General features: G+C 44.7%; 1 protein-coding gene and 24 non-coding genes across 25 annotated transcripts in view; 17 read left to right on the top strand and 8 right to left on the bottom strand.

Annotated features, from left to right (window-relative positions):
- The window catches only part of LOC143500564 (uncharacterized), a 198990-nt gene that overhangs the window by 129706 nt on the left and 52620 nt on the right, over nucleotides 1–16664 (top strand). The gene's annotated exons all lie outside the window — the stretch shown is intronic.
- Nucleotides 307–388, top strand: trnas-uga (transfer RNA serine (anticodon UGA)). The gene has a single exon. It is a non-coding gene; the product is annotated as a tRNA-Ser (tRNA).
- On the bottom strand, nucleotides 793–864 carry trnad-guc (transfer RNA aspartic acid (anticodon GUC)). The gene has a single exon. It is a non-coding gene; the product is annotated as a tRNA-Asp (tRNA).
- On the top strand, nucleotides 1627–1699 carry trnam-cau (transfer RNA methionine (anticodon CAU)). The gene has a single exon. It is a non-coding gene; the product is annotated as a tRNA-Met (tRNA).
- On the top strand, nucleotides 2283–2364 carry trnas-uga (transfer RNA serine (anticodon UGA)). The gene has a single exon. It is a non-coding gene; the product is annotated as a tRNA-Ser (tRNA).
- On the bottom strand, nucleotides 2769–2840 carry trnad-guc (transfer RNA aspartic acid (anticodon GUC)). Its single transcript has one exon. It is a non-coding gene; the product is annotated as a tRNA-Asp (tRNA).
- trnam-cau (transfer RNA methionine (anticodon CAU)) lies at nucleotides 3603–3675 on the top strand. Its single transcript has one exon. It is a non-coding gene; the product is annotated as a tRNA-Met (tRNA).
- trnas-uga (transfer RNA serine (anticodon UGA)) lies at nucleotides 4259–4340 on the top strand. Its single transcript has one exon. It is a non-coding gene; the product is annotated as a tRNA-Ser (tRNA).
- trnad-guc (transfer RNA aspartic acid (anticodon GUC)) lies at nucleotides 4745–4816 on the bottom strand. Its single transcript has one exon. It is a non-coding gene; the product is annotated as a tRNA-Asp (tRNA).
- On the top strand, nucleotides 5579–5651 carry trnam-cau (transfer RNA methionine (anticodon CAU)). The gene has a single exon. It is a non-coding gene; the product is annotated as a tRNA-Met (tRNA).
- On the top strand, nucleotides 6235–6316 carry trnas-uga (transfer RNA serine (anticodon UGA)). Its single transcript has one exon. It is a non-coding gene; the product is annotated as a tRNA-Ser (tRNA).
- On the bottom strand, nucleotides 6721–6792 carry trnad-guc (transfer RNA aspartic acid (anticodon GUC)). The gene has a single exon. It is a non-coding gene; the product is annotated as a tRNA-Asp (tRNA).
- On the top strand, nucleotides 8596–8668 carry trnam-cau (transfer RNA methionine (anticodon CAU)). Its single transcript has one exon. It is a non-coding gene; the product is annotated as a tRNA-Met (tRNA).
- On the top strand, nucleotides 9252–9333 carry trnas-uga (transfer RNA serine (anticodon UGA)). Its single transcript has one exon. It is a non-coding gene; the product is annotated as a tRNA-Ser (tRNA).
- trnad-guc (transfer RNA aspartic acid (anticodon GUC)) lies at nucleotides 9738–9809 on the bottom strand. Its single transcript has one exon. It is a non-coding gene; the product is annotated as a tRNA-Asp (tRNA).
- Nucleotides 10572–10644, top strand: trnam-cau (transfer RNA methionine (anticodon CAU)). The gene has a single exon. It is a non-coding gene; the product is annotated as a tRNA-Met (tRNA).
- Nucleotides 11228–11309, top strand: trnas-uga (transfer RNA serine (anticodon UGA)). The gene has a single exon. It is a non-coding gene; the product is annotated as a tRNA-Ser (tRNA).
- On the bottom strand, nucleotides 11714–11785 carry trnad-guc (transfer RNA aspartic acid (anticodon GUC)). Its single transcript has one exon. It is a non-coding gene; the product is annotated as a tRNA-Asp (tRNA).
- trnam-cau (transfer RNA methionine (anticodon CAU)) lies at nucleotides 12548–12620 on the top strand. Its single transcript has one exon. It is a non-coding gene; the product is annotated as a tRNA-Met (tRNA).
- trnas-uga (transfer RNA serine (anticodon UGA)) lies at nucleotides 13204–13285 on the top strand. Its single transcript has one exon. It is a non-coding gene; the product is annotated as a tRNA-Ser (tRNA).
- On the bottom strand, nucleotides 13690–13761 carry trnad-guc (transfer RNA aspartic acid (anticodon GUC)). The gene has a single exon. It is a non-coding gene; the product is annotated as a tRNA-Asp (tRNA).
- trnam-cau (transfer RNA methionine (anticodon CAU)) lies at nucleotides 14523–14595 on the top strand. The gene has a single exon. It is a non-coding gene; the product is annotated as a tRNA-Met (tRNA).
- trnas-uga (transfer RNA serine (anticodon UGA)) lies at nucleotides 15179–15260 on the top strand. Its single transcript has one exon. It is a non-coding gene; the product is annotated as a tRNA-Ser (tRNA).
- trnad-guc (transfer RNA aspartic acid (anticodon GUC)) lies at nucleotides 15665–15736 on the bottom strand. The gene has a single exon. It is a non-coding gene; the product is annotated as a tRNA-Asp (tRNA).
- trnam-cau (transfer RNA methionine (anticodon CAU)) lies at nucleotides 16498–16570 on the top strand. The gene has a single exon. It is a non-coding gene; the product is annotated as a tRNA-Met (tRNA).

The raw sequence follows: 16664 nt of genomic DNA on the forward strand, positions 1-16664 counted from the left end.
CTTTGGAGCATGTTCGCTCCCAGATCAAACTGCAGTGTCGTGGTGCCAACACAGAATAATGGACCACGTCGGACACTTTTCACTTTTGATTCTTTTTGATTCACTTTTGATGACACGCTTTTGAATACCTGATCACCTGGAATTGGTACCAGCTTGAAGTTAATAGTGAGTAGACTTATGGAGATTCATTTATTTGAATTTTCTTCTCAAGCCATTTGCAACTCAGAAGCAATGACACTTGTGCACTCATCATTGAGCTTGAGGAAGTCCAAGGAATTGATCTCTATGTTACTCTCGCTCCGCCGAGCTGCGATGGCCGAGAGGTTAAGGCGTTGGACTTGAAATCCAATGGGGTTTCCCCGCGCAGGTTCGACTCCTGCTTGCAGCGTGAGTGTCTTGTTGGGCGTGTGGAAAGAGAGAGTGTGCTCTCTTCCTGCTAGCCAGTTTTAAATATGCTTCTCATGCCATTTGCAACTTTGTGCTGCCAAACTTTAGCAGTCCTAACTGATCCTGAAATAGTCCCAGGAATTGAGTTACAAATGGCTGCTTCGTCGTTACAATGTGTTGGCATGGAAATGCAGTGGGGTCTCTTGCAGCGTAGAGGATTAACTTGCCTCTCTAATGTGATTTGTGATGAGACCTTATGCCACCAGTGGGGAGAGCTCGCACTCACAGGTGCTTCATCCAAAGATCTTCATGCAACATAGCGATGTCTTGTTTCAGGTAAAAGAAAAAGTGCCACATTCTTTCATGGCCGGTCACTGGTTGCTCCGCCTTGCGCTAAAAGAGGGTCTCCCCGTCGGGGAATCGAACCCCGGTCTTCCGCGTGACAGGCGGAGATACTATCCACTATACTAACGAGGACACGTGCTGTGTCTCGCAGTGATGCTGAGTCAGGTGACGTGCACTTGTCCCCTTGATTTTAAAGTACTCTGAATCATTGTGCCTGCAAGGAGGTGGTAAAAAGAACACATTGTGGTGATATTGACTCACTGTTGCCACTCCTCTTTTACCATCGTCAGTTTGTGGACTTATGATAGGAAAAACTCAAAGAATCTTGGTGACCTACAGGTTTGATTCATCTGCCTTCCTAGTTAAGTCATGCAAACCATTTGCTGCAAAATTGGCTTTAGCTACATTGGCAATTCATTTTGTCTTTGTATTCCAGTGCATTGTACCGAACTGCAATATCCATCTTAGATCAACTGAGATTTTGCATTTCTCTCTTTCCCACATGCAAGTTCTGAATTTCTTGGCACACATTACTGCTTTGCATCTACTAAAAGCACTCCAGAGAAAGCTTCACTTCATACCTTCATGAGGTAGGTGTCGTTTGTACTTGTATTTTGGTGGTATTTTTGTTTTTTTTTTGTTTGTGTGCGTTGTTTGTCTACTCTTGGAACATCCTGTGATTGGTTAGGGTAGGATTAGAGTTTAATTACGTTGGCCTCAGATTCTGGTTAATTCCAGGCTTCTTGTGCTAACCTTGTTGTTTGTTAGCTGTTGTTGGCAGTAATTAGTTGCTGCAGGTGCACTTGCCGCCATGCTCCAAGGAGTGAATTGGGGGCGGATACATTTTTTCTCCAGCTTTGTTAGTTCTTCCTCAGCCTCGCTTCTTCTTTCCTAGCCTCGTTAGCGCAGTAGGTAGCACGTCAGTCTCATAATCTGAAGGTCGTGAGTTCGACCCTCACACGGGGCAGCAGAAGCTTTTTGAAAAGATTGACGAGCCCCCAAAAGATGCTCAAACGCTCTTTCCTTATTCACTCGCATGCTGAGCACACCCCCTACCTGAAAATAGTATTGGCACATGACTCTTACAGGTCATCCCTAGTTGATTCAAGCTGTGCTTTTTCTTTTGTAAATTCGCGTGTACACAGCAAGTTGTGTTGCATCCAATTCAATTCTCTCCACTGACCGTTCAGTCAATACCTTGATGGCGTCTGTATTGACACCTCTACTGAGACATCAAGCTGCCTCTTTGGAGCATGTTTGCTCCCAGATCAAACTGCAGTGTCGTGGTGCCAACACAGAATAATGGACCACGTCGGACACTTTTCACTTTTGATTCTTTTTGATTCACTTTTGATGACACGCTTTTGAATACCTGATCACTTGGAATTGGTACCAGCTTGAAGTTAATAGTGAGTAGACTTATGGAGATTCATTTATTTGAATTTTCTTCTCAAGCCATTTGCAACTCAGAAGCAATGACACTTGTGCACTCATCATTGAGCTTGAGGAAGTCCAAGGAATTGATCTCTATGTTACTCTCGCTCCGCCGAGCTGCGATGGCCGAGAGGTTAAGGCGTTGGACTTGAAATCCAATGGGGTTTCCCCGCGCAGGTTCGACTCCTGCTTGCAGCGTGAGTGTCTTGTTGGGCGTGTGGAAAGAGAGAGTGTGCTCTCTTCCTGCTAGCCAGTTTTAAATATGCTTCTCATGCCATTTGCAACTTTGTGCTGCCAAACTTTAGCAGTCCTAACTGATCCTGAAATAGTCCCAGGAATTGAGTTACAAATGGCTGCTTCGTCGTTACAATGTGTTGGCATGGAAATGCAGTGGGGTCTCTTGCAGCGTAGAGGATTAACTTGCCTCTCTAATGTGATTTGTGATGAGACCTTATGCCACCAGTGGGGAGAGCTCGCACTCACAGGTGCTTCATCCAAAGATCTTCATGCAACATAGCGATGTCTTGTTTCAGGTAAAAGAAAAAGTGCCACATTCTTTCATGGCCGGTCACTGGTTGCTCCGCCTTGCGCTAAAAGAGGGTCTCCCCGTCGGGGAATCGAACCCCGGTCTTCCGCGTGACAGGCGGAGATACTATCCACTATACTAACGAGGACACGTGCTGTGTCTCGCAGTGATGCTGAGTCAGGTGACGTGCACTTGTCCCCTTGATTTTAAAGTACTCTGAATCATTGTGCCTGCAAGGAGGTGGTAAAAAGAACACATTGTGGTGATATTGACTCACTGTTGCCACTCCTCTTTTACCATCGTCAGTTTGTGGACTTATGATAGGAAAAACTCAAAGAATCTTGGTGACCTACAGGTTTGATTCATCTGCCTTCCTAGTTAAGTCATGCAAACCATTTGCTGCAAAATTGGCTTTAGCTACATTGGCAATTCATTTTGTCTTTGTATTCCAGTGCATTGTACCGAACTGCAATATCCATCTTAGATCAACTGAGATTTTGCATTTCTCTCTTTCCCACATGCAAGTTCTGAATTTCTTGGCACACATTACTGCTTTGCATCTACTAAAAGCACTCCAGAGAAAGCTTCACTTCATACCTTCATGAGGTAGGTGTCGTTTGTACTTGTATTTTGGTGGTATTTTTGTTTTTTTTTTGTTTGTGTGCGTTGTTTGTCTACTCTTGGAACATCCTGTGATTGGTTAGGGTAGGATTAGAGTTTAATTACGTTGGCCTCAGATTCTGGTTAATTCCAGGCTTCTTGTGCTAACCTTGTTGTTTGTTAGCTGTTGTTGGCAGTAATTAGTTGCTGCAGGTGCACTTGCCGCCATGCTCCAAGGAGTGAATTGGGGGCGGATACATTTTTTCTCCAGCTTTGTTAGTTCTTCCTCAGCCTCGCTTCTTCTTTCCTAGCCTCGTTAGCGCAGTAGGTAGCGCGTCAGTCTCATAATCTGAAGGTCGTGAGTTCGACCCTCACACGGGGCAGCAGAAGCTTTTTGAAAAGATTGACGAGCCCCCAAAAGATGCTCAAACGCTCTTTCCTTATTCACTCGCATGCTGAGCACACCCCCTACCTGAAAATAGTATTGGCACATGACTCTTACAGGTCATCCCTAGTTGATTCAAGCTGTGCTTTTTCTTTTGTAAATTCGCGTGTACACAGCAAGTTGTGTTGCATCCAATTCAATTCTCTCCACTGACCGTTCAGTCAATACCTTGATGGCGTCTGTATTGACACCTCTACTGAGACATCAAGCTGCCTCTTTGGAGCATGTTCGCTCCCAGATCAAACTGCAGTGTCGTGGTGCCAACACAGAATAATGGACCACGTCGGACACTTTTCACTTTTGATTCTTTTTGATTCACTTTTGATGACACGCTTTTGAATACCTGATCACCTGGAATTGGTACCAGCTTGAAGTTAATAGTGAGTAGACTTATGGAGATTCATTTATTTGAATTTTCTTCTCAAGCCATTTGCAACTCAGAAGCAATGACACTTGTGCACTCATCATTGAGCTTGAGGAAGTCCAAGGAATTGATCTCTATGTTACTCTCGCTCCGCCGAGCTGCGATGGCCGAGAGGTTAAGGCGTTGGACTTGAAATCCAATGGGGTTTCCCCGCGCAGGTTCGACTCCTGCTTGCAGCGTGAGTGTCTTGTTGGGCGTGTGGAAAGAGAGAGTGTGCTCTCTTCCTGCTAGCCAGTTTTAAATATGCTTCTCATGCCATTTGCAACTTTGTGCTGCCAAACTTTAGCAGTCCTAACTGATCCTGAAATAGTCCCAGGAATTGAGTTACAAATGGCTGCTTCGTCGTTACAATGTGTTGGCATGGAAATGCAGTGGGGTCTCTTGCAGCGTAGAGGATTAACTTGCCTCTCTAATGTGATTTGTGATGAGACCTTATGCCACCAGTGGGGAGAGCTCGCACTCACAGGTGCTTCATCCAAAGATCTTCATGCAACATAGCGATGTCTTGTTTCAGGTAAAAGAAAAAGTGCCACATTCTTTCATGGCCGGTCACTGGTTGCTCCGCCTTGCGCTAAAAGAGGGTCTCCCCGTCGGGGAATCGAACCCCGGTCTTCCGCGTGACAGGCGGAGATACTATCCACTATACTAACGAGGACACGTGCTGTGTCTCGCAGTGATGCTGAGTCAGGTGACGTGCACTTGTCCCCTTGATTTTAAAGTACTCTGAATCATTGTGCCTGCAAGGAGGTGGTAAAAAGAACACATTGTGGTGATATTGACTCACTGTTGCCACTCCTCTTTTACCATCGTCAGTTTGTGGACTTATGATAGGAAAAACTCAAAGAATCTTGGTGACCTACAGGTTTGATTCATCTGCCTTCCTAGTTAAGTCATGCAAACCATTTGCTGCAAAATTGGCTTTAGCTACATTGGCAATTCATTTTGTCTTTGTATTCCAGTGCATTGTACCGAACTGCAATATCCATCTTAGATCAACTGAGATTTTGCATTTCTCTCTTTCCCACATGCAAGTTCTGAATTTCTTGGCACACATTACTGCTTTGCATCTACTAAAAGCACTCCAGAGAAAGCTTCACTTCATACCTTCATGAGGTAGGTGTCGTTTGTACTTGTATTTTGGTGGTATTTTTGTTTTTTTTTTGTTTGTGTGCGTTGTTTGTCTACTCTTGGAACATCCTGTGATTGGTTAGGGTAGGATTAGAGTTTAATTACGTTGGCCTCAGATTCTGGTTAATTCCAGGCTTCTTGTGCTAACCTTGTTGTTTGTTAGCTGTTGTTGGCAGTAATTAGTTGCTGCAGGTGCACTTGCCGCCATGCTCCAAGGAGTGAATTGGGGACGGATACATTTTTTCTCCAGCTTTGTTAGTTCTTCCTCAGCCTCGCTTCTTCTTTCCTAGCCTCGTTAGCGCAGTAGGTAGCGCGTCAGTCTCATAATCTGAAGGTCGTGAGTTCGACCCTCACACGGGGCAGCAGAAGCTTTTTGAAAAGATTGACGAGCCCCCAAAAGATGCTCAAACGCTCTTTCCTTATTCACTCGCATGCTGAGCACACCCCCTACCTGAAAATAGTATTGGCACATGACTCTTACAGGTCATCCCTAGTTGATTCAAGCTGTGCTTTTTCTTTTGTAAATTCGCGTGTACACAGCAAGTTGTGTTGCATCCAATTCAATTCTCTCCACTGACCGTTCAGTCAATACCTTGATGGCGTCTGTATTGACACCTCTACTGAGACATCAAGCTCCCTCTTTGGAGCATGTTCGCTCCCAGATCAAACTGCAGTGTCGTGGTGCCAACACAGAATAATGGACCACGTCGGACACTTTTCACTTTTGATTCTTTTTGATTCACTTTTGATGACACGCTTTTGAATACCTGATCACCTGGAATTGGTACCAGCTTGAAGTTAATAGTTAGTAGACTTATGGAGATTCATTTATTTGAATTTTCTTCTCAAGCCATTTGCAACTCAGAAGCAATGACACTTGTGCACTCATCATTGAGCTTGAGGAAGTCCAAGGAATTGATCTCTATGTTACTCTCGCTCCGCCGAGCTGCGATGGCCGAGAGGTTAAGGCGTTGGACTTGAAATCCAATGGGGTTTCCCCGCGCAGGTTCGACTCCTGCTTGCAGCGTGAGTGTCTTGTTGGGCGTGTGGAAAGAGAGAGTGTGCTCTCTTCCTGCTAGCCAGTTTTAAATATGCTTCTCATGCCATTTGCAACTTTGTGCTGCCAAACTTTAGCAGTCCTAACTGATCCTGAAATAGTCCCAGGAATTGAGTTACAAATGGCTGCTTCGTCGTTACAATGTGTTGGCATGGAAATGCAGTGGGGTCTCTTGCAGCTTAGAGGATTAACTTGCCTCTCTAATGTGATTTGTGATGAGACCTTATGCCACCAGTGGGGAGAGCTTGCACTCACAGGTGCTTCATCCAAAGATCTTCATGCAACATAGTGATGTCTTGTTTCAGGTAAAAGAAAAAGTGCCACATTCTTTCATGGCCGGTCACTGGTTGCTCCGCCTTGCGCTAAAAGAGGGTCTCCCCGTCGGGGAATCGAACCCCGGTCTTCCGCGTGACAGGCGGAGATACTATCCACTATACTAACGAGGACACGTGCTGTGTCTCGCAGTGATGCTGAGTCAGGTGACGTGCACTTGTCCCCTTGATTTTAAAGTACTCTGAATCATTGTGCCTGCAAGGAGATGGTAAAAAGAACACATTGTGGTGATATTGACTCACTGTTGCCACTCCTCTTTTACCATCGTCAGTTTGTGGACTTATGATAGGAAAAACTCAAAGAATCTTGGTGACCTACAGGTTTGATTCATCTGCCTTCCTAGTTAACCCTTATATGGTCCAAGGGTCTGTGGGACCCATTTTTAAAAAATCAGATTAAAAAAATTCTACAATTTTTTTTTTTTCAAACTGAGATTCATTGGTCCTTGGCTCATTTTCTGTGAGCAACATAAATCAGAAAATATTTTCAATGACCACCCCCCGTACCCCCCCCTTCACATTTGTATTACATACAGGGTCCAGGGTCCACTGGGCCCTGGGCTAGTCAAAGTGGGCAATCAACATTGGGTTGGGTAGTTGATAGTCGTCTGTATGACTTTAAAGGATATACAAACAAAGGACAGAGGAGTTTGGCATGCAAAGGTGAGCAACCATCAACACTTTTGATGGTTGTCACATCAGGGGTTGATTGCATATTGTCAGACAGCAGACGAAGAATCTCTATAGAGACAAAGGGGTGAGATCTGAAAGAAGCATCTTTTCTCTCAGCCCTCATTATCCCTCCCTCCTCTCTGGACCTGTGTGTGTGTGTGTGTGTGTGTGTGTGTGTGTGTGTGTGTGTGTGTGTGTGTGTGTGTGTGTGTGTGTATGTGTGTGTGAGTGTGTGTTTCATCCAATCATGGGGACATGATGCTATAAATGCTAAAAATGCTAAAAATGCTATAAAAGATGGCAAAGCGATTCTCAGTTCAGACTGCCTTACAGCTGCTATTGGAAGAGACAGAGGATTTTGATGGTGATTCAGAAGAAGAAATTTCAGGATCACATTTCTGAAATATCAGTCTGATAGTGATAATGAAAAGGAGGATGAGCAGCAGCCAGCTCCGTTAGCACCAGCCCGTCAGCAGCTAGCCATAGGACCAGCCTGTCAGCCAGCATGATTTATGATTCATTTCCTTATTGTGTTACATTTTAATAAAAAAGTAACTAATAAATAAATGAGAGCAAACTAATTTAACATATGTATTGTTTATTTTACTTGCAATTGGGCTAAATCTGCTGATTATTTTAACAAAAAATGCAATGGGTCCCCCACGCCCAGCTGGACCCCAAGAAGGTAGACCACGCCCGGATCTCATCAGGGTTAAGTCATGCGAACCATTTGCTGCAAAATTGGCTTTAGCTACATTGGCAATTCATTTTGTCTTCGTATTCCAGTGCATTGTACCGAACTGCAATATCCATCTTAGATCAACTGAGATTTTGCATTTCTCTCTTTCCCACATGCAAGTTCTGAATTTCTTGGCACACATTACTGCTTTGCATCTACTAAAAGCACTCCAAAGAAAGCTTCACTTCATACCTTCATGAGGTAGGTGTCGTTTGTACTTGTATTTTGGTGGTATTTTTGTTTTTTTTTTTGTTTGTGTGCGTTGTTTGTCTACTCTTGGAACATCCTGTGATTGGTTAGGGTAGGATTAGAGTTTAATTACGTTGGCCTCAGATTCTGGTTAATTCCAGGCTTCTTGTGCTAAGCTTGTTGTTTGTTAGCTGTTGTTGGCAGTAATTAGTTGCTGCAGGTGCACTTGCCGCCATGCTCCAAGGAGTGAATTGGGGGCGGATACATTTTTTCTCCAGCTTTGTTAGTTCTTCCTCAGCCTCGCTTCTTCTTTCCTAGCCTCGTTAGCGCAGTAGGTAGCGCGTCAGTCTCATAATCTGAAGGTCGTGAGTTCGACCCTCACACGGGGCAGCAGAAGCTTTTTGAAAAGATTGACGAGCCCCCAAAAGATGCTCAAACGCTCTTTCCTTATTCACTCGCATGCTGAGCACACCCCCTACCTGAAAATAGTATTGGCACATGACTCTTACAGGTCATCCCTAGTTGATTCAAGCTGTGCTTTTTCTTTTGTAAATTCGCGTGTACACAGCAAGTTGTGTTGCATCCAATTCAATTCTCTCCACTGACCGTTCAGTCAATACCTTGATGGCGTCTGTATTGACACCTCTACTGAGACATCAAGCTGCCTCTTTGGAGCATGTTCGCTCCCAGATCAAACTGCAGTGTCGTGGTGCCAACACAGAATAATGGACCACGTCGGACACTTTTCACTTTTGATTCTTTTTGATTCACTTTTGATGACACGCTTTTGAATACCTGATCACCTGGAATTGGTACCAGCTTGAAGTTAATAGTGAGTAGACTTATGGAGATTCATTTATTTGAATTTTCTTCTCAAGCCATTTGCAACTCAGAAGCAATGACACTTGTGCACTCATCATTGAGCTTGAGGAAGTCCAAGGAATTGATCTCTATGTTACTCTCGCTCCGCCGAGCTGCGATGGCCGAGAGGTTAAGGCGTTGGACTTGAAATCCAATGGGGTTTCCCCGCGCAGGTTCGACTCCTGCTTGCAGCGTGAGTGTCTTGTTGGGCGTGTGGAAAGAGAGAGTGTGCTCTCTTCCTGCTAGCCAGTTTTAAATATGCTTCTCATGCCATTTGCAACTTTGTGCTGCCAAACTTTAGCAGTCCTAACTGATCCTGAAATAGTCCCAGGAATTGAGTTACAAATGGCTGCTTCGTCGTTACAATGTGTTGGCATGGAAATGCAGTGGGGTCTCTTGCAGCGTAGAGGATTAACTTGCCTCTCTAATGTGATTTGTGATGAGACCTTATGCCACCAGTGGGGAGAGCTCGCACTCACAGGTGCTTCATCCAAAGATCTTCATGCAACATAGCGATGTCTTGTTTCAGGTAAAAGAAAAAGTGCCACATTCTTTCATGGCCGGTCACTGGTTGCTCCGCCTTGCGCTAAAAGAGGGTCTCCCCGTCGGGGAATCGAACCCCGGTCTTCCGCGTGACAGGCGGAGATACTATCCACTATACTAACGAGGACACGTGCTGTGTCTCGCAGTGATGCTGAGTCAGGTGACGTGCACTTGTCCCCTTGATTTTAAAGTACTCTGAATCATTGTGCCTGCAAGGAGGTGGTAAAAAGAACACATTGTGGTGATATTGACTCACTGTTGCCACTCCTCTTTTACCATCGTCAGTTTGTGGACTTATGATAGGAAAAACTCAAAGAATCTTGGTGACCTACAGGTTTGATTCATCTGCCTTCCTAGTTAAGTCATGCAAACCATTTGCTGCAAAATTGGCTTTAGCTACATTGGCAATTCATTTTGTCTTTGTATTCCAGTGCATTGTACCGAACTGCAATATCCATCTTAGATCAACTGAGATTTTGCATTTCTCTCTTTCCCACATGCAAGTTCTGAATTTCTTGGCACACATTACTGCTTTGCATCTACTAAAAGCACTCCAGAGAAAGCTTCACTTCATACCTTCATGAGGTAGGTGTCGTTTGTACTTGTATTTTGGTGGTATTTTTGTTTTTTTTTTGTTTGTGTGCGTTGTTTGTCTACTCTTGGAACATCCTGTGATTGGTTAGGGTAGGATTAGAGTTTAATTACGTTGGCCTCAGATTCTGGTTAATTCCAGGCTTCTTGTGCTAACCTTGTTGTTTGTTAGCTGTTGTTGGCAGTAATTAGTTGCTGCAGGTGCACTTGCCGCCATGCTCCAAGGAGTGAATTGGGGGCGGATACATTTTTTCTCCAGCTTTGTTAGTTCTTCCTCAGCCTCGCTTCTTCTTTCCTAGCCTCGTTAGCGCAGTAGGTAGCACGTCAGTCTCATAATCTGAAGGTCGTGAGTTCGACCCTCACACGGGGCAGCAGAAGCTTTTTGAAAAGATTGACGAGCCCCCAAAAGATGCTCAAACGCTCTTTCCTTATTCACTCGCATGCTGAGCACACCCCCTACCTGAAAATAGTATTGGCACATGACTCTTACAGGTCATCCCTAGTTGATTCAAGCTGTGCTTTTTCTTTTGTAAATTCGCGTGTACACAGCAAGTTGTGTTGCATCCAATTCAATTCTCTCCACTGACCGTTCAGTCAATACCTTGATGGCGTCTGTATTGACACCTCTACTGAGACATCAAGCTGCCTCTTTGGAGCATGTTTGCTCCCAGATCAAACTGCAGTGTCGTGGTGCCAACACAGAATAATGGACCACGTCGGACACTTTTCACTTTTGATTCTTTTTGATTCACTTTTGATGACACGCTTTTGAATACCTGATCACTTGGAATTGGTACCAGCTTGAAGTTAATAGTGAGTAGACTTATGGAGATTCATTTATTTGAATTTTCTTCTCAAGCCATTTGCAACTCAGAAGCAATGACACTTGTGCACTCATCATTGAGCTTGAGGAAGTCCAAGGAATTGATCTCTATGTTACTCTCGCTCCGCCGAGCTGCGATGGCCGAGAGGTTAAGGCGTTGGACTTGAAATCCAATGGGGTTTCCCCGCGCAGGTTCGACTCCTGCTTGCAGCGTGAGTGTCTTGTTGGGCGTGTGGAAAGAGAGAGTGTGCTCTCTTCCTGCTAGCCAGTTTTAAATATGCTTCTCATGCCATTTGCAACTTTGTGCTGCCAAACTTTAGCAGTCCTAACTGATCCTGAAATAGTCCCAGGAATTGAGTTACAAATGGCTGCTTCGTCGTTACAATGTGTTGGCATGGAAATGCAGTGGGGTCTCTTGCAGCGTAGAGGATTAACTTGCCTCTCTAATGTGATTTGTGATGAGACCTTATGCCACCAGTGGGGAGAGCTCGCACTCACAGGTGCTTCATCCAAAGATCTTCATGCAACATAGCGATGTCTTGTTTCAGGTAAAAGAAAAAGTGCCACATTCTTTCATGGCCGGTCACTGGTTGCTCCGCCTTGCGCTAAAAGAGGGTCTCCCCGTCGGGGAATCGAACCCCGGTCTTCCGCGTGACAGGCGGAGATACTATCCACTATACTAACGAGGACACGTGCTGTGTCTCGCAGTGATGCTGAGTCAGGTGACGTGCACTTGTCCCCTTGATTTTAAAGTACTCTGAATCATTGTGCCTGCAAGGAGGTGGTAAAAAGAACACATTGTGGTGATATTGACTCACTGTTGCCACTCCTCTTTTACCATCGTCAGTTTGTGGACTTATGATAGGAAAAACTCAAAGAATCTTGGTGACCTACAGGTTTGATTCATCTGCCTTCCTAGTTAAGTCATGCAAACCATTTGCTGCAAAATTGGCTTTAGCTACATTGGCAATTCATTTTGTCTTTGTATTCCAGTGCATTGTACCGAACTGCAATATCCATCTTAGATCAACTGAGATTTTGCATTTCTCTCTTTCCCACATGCAAGTTCTGAATTTCTTGGCACACATTACTGCTTTGCATCTACTAAAAGCACTCCAGAGAAAGCTTCACTTCATACCTTCATGAGGTAGGTGTCGTTTGTACTTGTATTTTGGTGGTATTTTTGTTTTTTTTTTGTTTGTGTGCGTTGTTTGTCTACTCTTGGAACATCCTGTGATTGGTTAGGGTAGGATTAGAGTTTAATTACGTTGGCCTCAGATTCTGGTTAATTCCAGGCTTCTTGTGCTAAGCTTGTTGTTTGTTAGCTGTTGTTGGCAGTAATTAGTTGCTGCAGGTGCACTTGCCGCCATGCTCCAAGGAGTGAATTGGGGGCGGATACATTTTTTCTCCAGCTTTGTTAGTTCTTCCTCAGCCTCGCTTCTTCTTTCCTAGCCTCGTTATCGCAGTAGGTAGCGCGTCAGTCTCATAATCTGAAGGTCGTGAGTTCGACCCTCACACGGGGCAGCAGAAGCTTTTTGAAAAGATTGACGAGCCCCCAAAAGATGCTCAAACGCTCTTTCCTTATTCACTCGCATGCTGAGCACACCCCCTACCTGAAAATAGTATTGGCACATGACTCTTACAGGTCATCCCTAGTTGATTCAAGCTGTGCTTTTTCTTTTGTAAATTCGCGTGTACACAGCAAGTTGTGTTGCATCCAATTCAATTCTCTCCACTGACCGTTCAGTCAATACCTTGATGGCGTCTGTATTGACACCTCTACTGAGACATCAAGCTGCCTCTTTGGAGCATGTTCGCTCCCAGATCAAACTGCAGTGTCGTGGTGCCAACACAGAATAATGGACCACGTCGGACACTTTTCACTTTTGATTCTTTTTGATTCACTTTTGATGACACGCTTTTGAATACCTGATCACTTGGAATTGGTACCAGCTTGAAGTTAATAGTGAGTAGACTTATGGAGATTCATTTATTTGAATTTTCTTCTCAAGCCATTTGCAACTCAGAAGCAATGACACTTGTGCACTCATCATTGAGCTTGAGGAAGTCCAAGGAATTGATCTCTATGTTACTCTCGCTCCGCCGAGCTGCGATGGCCGAGAGGTTAAGGCGTTGGACTTGAAATCCAATGGGGTTTCCCCGCGCAGGTTCGACTCCTGCTTGCAGCGTGAGTGTCTTGTTGGGCGTGTGGAAAGAGAGAGTGTGCTCTCTTCCTGCTAGCCAGTTTTAAATATGCTTCTCATGCCATTTGCAACTTTGTGCTGCCAAACTTTAGCAGTCCTAACTGATCCTGAAATAGTCCCAGGAATTGAGTTACAAATGGCTGCTTCGTCGTTACAATGTGTTGGCATGGAAATGCAGTGGGGTCTCTTGCAGCGTAGAGGATTAACTTGCCTCTCTAATGTGATTTGTGATGAGACCTTATGCCACCAGTGGGGAGAGCTCGCACTCACAGGTGCTTCATCCAAAGATCTTCATGCAACATAGCGATGTCTTGTTTCAGGTAAAAGAAAAAGTGCCACATTCTTTCATGGCCGGTCACTGGTTGCTCCGCCTTGCGCTAAAAGAGGGTCTCCCCGTCGGGGAATCGAACCCCGGTCTTCCGCGTGACAGGCGGAGATACTATCCACTATACTAACGAGGACACGTGCTGTGTCTCGCAGTGATGCTGAGTCAGGTGACGTGCACTTGTCCCCTTGATTTTAAAGTACTCTGAATCATTGTGCCTGCAAGGAGGTGGTAAAAAGAACACATTGTGGTGATATTGACTCACTGTTGCCACTCCTCTTTTACCATCGTCAGTTTGTGGACTTATGATAGGAAAAACTCAAAGAATCTTGGTGACCTACAGGTTTGATTCATCTGCCTTCCTAGTTAAGTCATGCGAACCATTTGCTGCAAAATTGGCTTTAGCTACATTGGCAATTCATTTTGTCTTCGTATTCCAGTGCATTGTACCGAACTGCAATATCCATCTTAGATCAACTGAGATTTTGCATTTCTCTCTTTCCCACATGCAAGTTCTGAATTTCTTGGCACACATTACTGCTTTGCATCTACTAAAAGCACTCCAGAGAAAGCTTCACTTCATACCTTCATGAGGTAGCTGTCGTTTGTACTTGTATTTTGGTGGTATTTTTGTTTTTTTTTGTTTGTGTGCGTTGTTTGTCTACTCTTGGAACATCCTGTGATTTGTTAGGGTAGGATTAGAGTTTAATTACGTTGGCCTCAGATTCTGGTTAATTCCAGGCTTCTTGTGCTAAGCTTGTTGTTTGTTAGCTGTTGTTGGCAGTAATTAGTTGCTGCAGGTGCACTTGCCGCCATGCTCCAAGGAGTGAATTGGGGGCGGATACATTTTTTCTCCAGCTTTGTTAGTTCTTCCTCAGCCTCGCTTCTTCTTTCCTAGCCTCGTTATCGCAGTAGGTAGCGCGTCAGTCTCATAATCTGAAGGTCGTGAGTTCGACCCTCACACGGGGCAGCAGAAGCTTTTTGAAAAGATTGACGAGCCCCCAAAAGATGCTCAAACGCTCTTTCCTTATTCACTCGCATGCTGAGCACACCCCCTACCTGAAAATAGTATTGGCACATGACTCTTACAGGTCATCCCTAGTTGATTCAAGCTGTGCTTTTTCTTTTGTAAATTCGCGTGTACACAGCAAGTTGTGTTGCATCCAATTCAATTCTCTCCACTGACCGTTCAGTCAATACCTTGATGGCGTCTGTATTGACACCTCTACTGAGACATCAAGCTGCCTCTTTGGAGCATGTTCGCTCCCAGATCAAACTGCAGTGTCGTGGTGCCAACACAGAATAATGGACCACGTCGGACACTTTTCACTTTTGATTCTTTTTGATTCACTTTTGATGACACGCTTTTGAATACCTGATCACTTGGAATTGGTACCAGCTTGAAGTTAATAGTGAGTAGACTTATGGAGATTCATTTATTTGAATTTTCTTCTCAAGCCATTTGCAACTCAGAAGCAATGACACTTGTGCACTCATCATTGAGCTTGAGGAAGTCCAAGGAATTGATCTCTATGTTACTCTCGCTCCGCCGAGCTGCGATGGCCGAGAGGTTAAGGCGTTGGACTTGAAATCCAATGGGGTTTCCCCGCGCAGGTTCGACTCCTGCTTGCAGCGTGAGTGTCTTGTTGGGCGTGTGGAAAGAGAGAGCGTGCTCTCTTCCTGCTAGCCAGTTTTAAATATGCTTCTCATGCCATTTGCAACTTTGTGCTGCCAAACTTTAGCAGTCCTAACTGATCCTGAAATAGTCCCAGGAATTGAGTTACAAATGGCTGCTTCGTCGTTACAATGTGTTGGCATGGAAATGCAGTGGGGTCTCTTGCAGCGTAGAGGATTAACTTGCCTCTCTAATGTGATTTGTGATGAGACCTTATGCCACCAGTGGGGAGAGCTCGCAGTCACAGGTGCTTCATCCAAAGATCTTCATGCAACATAGCGATGTCTTGTTTCAGGTAAAAGAAAAAGTGCCACATTCTTTCATGGCCGGTCACTGGTTGCTCCGCCTTGCGCTAAAAGAGGGTCTCCCCGTCGGGGAATCGAACCCCGGTCTTCCGCGTGACAGGCGGAGATACTATCCACTATACTAACGAGGACACGTGCTGTGTCTCGCAGTGATGCTGAGTCAGGTGACGTGCACTTGTCCCCTTGATTTTAAAGTACTCTGAATCATTGTGCCTGCAAGGAGGTGGTAAAAAGAACACATTGTGGTGATATTGACTCACTGTTGCCACTCCTCTTTTACCATCGTCAGTTTGTGGACTTATGATAGGAAAAACTCAAAGAATCTTGGTGACCTACAGGTTTGATTCATCTGCCTTCCTAGTTAAGTCATGCGAACCATTTGCTGCAAAATTGGCTTTAGCTACATTGGCAATTCATTTTGTCTTCGTATTCCAGTGCATTGTACCGAACTGCAATATCCATCTTAGATCAACTGAGATTTTGCATTTCTCTCTTTCCCACATGCAAGTTCTGAATTTCTTGGCACACATTACTGCTTTGCATCTACTAAAAGCACTCCAGAGAAAGCTTCACTTCATACCTTCATGAGGTAGCTGTCGTTTGTACTTGTATTTTGGTGGTATTTTTGTTTTTTTTTGTTTGTGTGCGTTGTTTGTCTACTCTTGGAACATCCTGTGATTTGTTAGGGTAGGATTAGAGTTTAATTACGTTGGCCTCAGATTCTGGTTAATTCCAGGCTTCTTGTGCTAAGCTTGTTGTTTGTTAGCTGTTGTTGGCAGTAATTAGTTGCTGCAGGTGCACTTGCCGCCATGCTCCAAGGAGTGAATTGGGGGCGGATACATTTTTTCTCCAGCTTTGTTAGTTCTTCCTCAGCCTCGCTTCTTCTTTCCTAGCCTCGTTATCGCAGTAGGTAGCGCGTCAGTCTCATAATCTGAAGGTCGTGAGTTCGACCCTCACACGGGGCAGCAGAAGCTTTTTGAAAAGATTGACGAGCCCCCAAAAGATGCTCAAACGCTCTTTCCTTATTCACTCGCATGCTGAGCACACCCCCTACCTGAA

Source organism: Brachyhypopomus gauderio, unplaced genomic scaffold (assembly GCF_052324685.1).
Source record: "Brachyhypopomus gauderio isolate BG-103 unplaced genomic scaffold, BGAUD_0.2 sc157, whole genome shotgun sequence".
Lineage (NCBI taxonomy): Eukaryota > Metazoa > Chordata > Actinopteri > Gymnotiformes > Hypopomidae > Brachyhypopomus > Brachyhypopomus gauderio.